We start from the raw sequence: 4,103 nt of genomic DNA, 5'->3' as shown, positions 1-4,103 counted from the left end.
GAAGAAGGGAAGGAAGGAAGGAAGGAAGGAAGGAAGGAAGGAAAGAAAGAAGAAGAAAGAAAGAAAGAAAGAAAGAAAGAAAGAAAGAAAGAAAGGAAGGAAGGAAGGAAGAAAGGAAGGAAGGAAGGAAGGAAGGAAGGAAGAAAGAAAGAAAGAAAGAAAGAAAGAAAGAAAGAAAGAAAGAAAGAAAGAAAGAAAGGAAGAGAAAGAAGGAAGAGCAAGAGAGAAGGAGGGTAAGGGAGATAGGAGTGAAGGGAGAGAATAGAAATTTGAAATATCAAAATGGTGTATGTAAAATTTTAAAATAACAGATCAGTTATGAAGTAATTATTAATGGATAAGAATGGAGAACTCAGACTAAGGCAAATAAAGAAAACTGATTTTTGATAAGAATGAAATAAAGAAAACAGTAATTTAATGGAGAAAAGTATATTTCCATAATGATCTAGAACAATTGTACATTCATACGCAAACAGTTAATATGGGCACATATTTTGTTCTCTAAAATAACCTATAAATTAAACTACACTACAGACCTAAATGTAAAGTACTAACCTATAAAACATTTAGAATAACACAGAAAAGCTTTTCTGAGTGACCTTGTGTCTGTTGATGTTTTTTTGAAGCAGCACCAAAAGCATAAACCATGACTAAAAAGAAAAGATGCTCGATTTTCTTAAAACAAAATCTCATCTCCTTTATAAAGTGTCAACAGCTCATTGAATTGGAAAAAGAAACAAAGATTTCAAGTATTGGTGCTTTTAAAATTTTTCTGAGTCAATTTCATGCTACTTTATATACATAATTAAACTGTGCTTCATAAAAAAAGGAGATAAGAAAAAGCAGAATTAGATAATGGTTATCACTTGCTTGGTAGCAGAACTGGTCAAAAGAATATTGAGAAATTATCTTCATATTGATATTATTTCCTTAAATGTAATTTATGAAGTAATTATTAATTAATGAAGACAAATGTCACTTAGTTCTACAGTTTACACTTAGTGAAAAATAGGATGCAGGTTGTGTCTTTGATTAGAGAAATATTCTTTGCAGGAATAATGAGGTGTAGAGTCTTATAGACTACAGCTCAAAAAGAAAAGCAGATTGCTACAAAGTAGGTATGACAATAATATATTGAGAATTTCTGATTTTTAGCTTTATTTTGGTAAGATTTTGATAATAAAGTTCATATATTTATTTGAAAAATTCATGGCAATAACTTTAAGAAACAAAAATAGTCAAGGTTCTGTTATCTGTTTGGAAAGTAGGTTTCTTCTACCACAACGAAGGTTCTTTCGCTGTTTAGGTTGCCTTATTCTGCTACAAGGTGCACCTTATTTCTGTAGCAGCTATTAGCAAGTAATAGTAATGATTCTTGCTAGGAATTCACATTGTGTTTTGAGCTCAATCACACTTACCAGTGCCTCCCTTTACATATTTGCAGTGCATAGTATCCCTTTGCAGGGGCTCTGTCAGTGTGCAGTACTTAGTGTGCAAAATCTTTGCTCTTCTTTCCCTAGTAGTTAATGTTTCTCAGATCCTAAGCACCAGTGTACTGTTTAGTTCACACTGTTATCGGTAGGTAACCTAAGTACAACTCCAGGAAAAAGGAACAGGTTCTTTGTAACAGGAAACGCCTGTAAACTGTCTGCAGAGCAGACTTCACATCTTGATGATCCCCAGAGTTGTGTACAAGAGAATCTACTCTTCTTTAGTTTGTTTCTCCACTTTATGAATGTTTAAAAAATTGACTGAGAATATAAAACTACTGTAGAATTAAGCCCTCTAAATTGTAAATATGGACATAAAATGTAAGCAACAAGCCAAAAGGCATAGAGACCAATTGAATATTATAAAATAGTGAATTTCACAGAGTATTATATCTGAACCCAAAAATCATGGAAATGTTTTCAAGTGTGTAGCTAGATATTTGCTGAGATAATGCATATGCTTAACAATAAAACAAATTTTAATAAATTTCAATTGCATCAAATATTAAAATGTTGGGCTACACTCTGCTTACAAAAATTTAGCAAGAATTTATAACTAAATCTAATTGGCTTAAAAATTTTTCAATGAAAACTATTAACATAAATATTTTATAACATTAGAGGTTTTAACTTCAACAGCATGATATAACAATAAAAAGCATGTACTTTCCAAAAATATCACTACAGCATCTATAGAATTTAAAATACATTAAATTAAACTAAATTAATGAAACTTTTACAATAAATTTGTCAATTTAGATGGAATAAACAAATTCTGTGAGGCAAGATTATTAAAATTGTCATAGGAAAGAGAAAACAGATATAGCCTCGTATTATGAATTTATTATATCATAATGAGAATGTTTTTATAAGCAAGTACCAGCCCCATATGACTTTATTAGTAAATTTCATAAGGCATCTCATAAAGAAAACATTAATCTGTTAAAACTATTTTGAAGAATTAGGAAACTGAATAATTTCCAATTTATTTATGAAACCAATATTATTCTGGCTCATAAAACATACACACAAAATTTTAAGAATCAATATTTTCATATAAATGGAAAAATCTTTGAATATAATATCAAATCAAATAGACCAATGTAAAATGATAATCTGTAATGATCAGAATGACTTTACCCTCATAATTTTCATGCAACATTGTATTGATTGAAAGCCTTTGTCATTGAACAATGTGAAAAAACTAAATATATTGGGTATAAAATGATTAGAGTAGAAAATTTTCTTATATACTGGCCAGTTGCTGTGGTTGCATCTCTAATCATAGACAAAGTAAACTGAAGATTGATAATCAATGAAGTTATACAGTTCAGTTTCATAGTATGTGCAGGCACAGAGCTTTCCTGGTGCTATTTAAAAACTTTGGTGGACTCTGAACAACCTATGGGACTCTGGTAAGCTCTGACCTTACATAGTTCTCAGTGTACTGGTGTGGAGCTTCTGCTACTATGCATCCAAACTTTTAAGAGCTTAGGAGGACTCTGAGTGGCCTGTGGGATGCAGGAGAGCTATGATCGGTGAACCCAGCATGAGCAGATGTGGATCTTTTCTGGAGCCACTTAAGAATGTTGACAAGATAGCTCAGCAGATTAAAGCACCTGCTTAGGCAGGCACAGAGACCAGGGTTCCATCCCCAGCATGCTATCTGGCCCCAACCCCAAAGTGCACTGAGACTGAATGAGACTAGGAGTGGTGGTGCATGCCTGTAATCCCAGTGCTTGGGAGGCTGAAAACAGGAAGATCACTATGAATCCAATCTGTGTAGTGAAGCCCCATAGACACAGAACCAAATACATCAAAATGAATAAATAAATAAGAATGTTGGCAGATTCTGGGCTGCCTGCAGGACTCTGTCAAGGTCATTACTGGGAGTTTCAAAAATGCCAAAATGCAAGAGCATAAGGCAATCTCAATCCTCTAGCCCATCCAGAACAAATCCAGGAGACAACTATATACAAGAACTTGGAAAGCGCACACCTGAACTCTGAAATTTTAGCAACTGAAGTAAAGAAACAAGTCCATCAGGCTGTAGAAGAAGTAAGATAAGAAATAATCTCTCATGTCCAAAAAGAAAAACCACACTTTTGAAAAAATTACTAGTCATAGCTAAAGAAGACATGGATTAAAAAAAAAATAGATGAAAATAGAAAAATGATGGAAACATTGATTGAACAATACAGGAAACAGTTGGAATGCATGAAAGAGATTCAAACAGATATCCAGGAAATTAAAAAATCCACTGAAAGTTGGAAAAACCTCTTGACTGAAACTGAAGACAGACTTTGAGATCTCAAAGACAGTGTTGCAGCTAATGAATGTGAAATAAAAGACCCCCAAACTAGCAAGAAACCAAGAAATAACAATTCAGCAGGTACAAGATGATGCAAAGAAAAATGATATAATAATGTGTCAATAGAGTGGCAGGAGATAACACAAAGGACATAAAAAGTCTATTTGCAGAAGTACTAGCAGAAATATTTCCAAACTTGAGAAAAGAAACTGACATACAGATAAGCAACCTATATAGAAATTCACACAGCCATAATTTCAATAAAACTACACCTAGACACATAATAATGAAGATGCCACAAA

This window comes from Octodon degus, unplaced genomic scaffold (assembly GCF_000260255.1).
Source record: "Octodon degus isolate 3935 unplaced genomic scaffold, OctDeg1.0 scaffold00118, whole genome shotgun sequence".
Lineage (NCBI taxonomy): Eukaryota > Metazoa > Chordata > Mammalia > Rodentia > Octodontidae > Octodon > Octodon degus.
The sequence above is the reverse complement of the archived record's forward strand: the minus strand, read 5'-3'. Positions refer to the sequence as shown.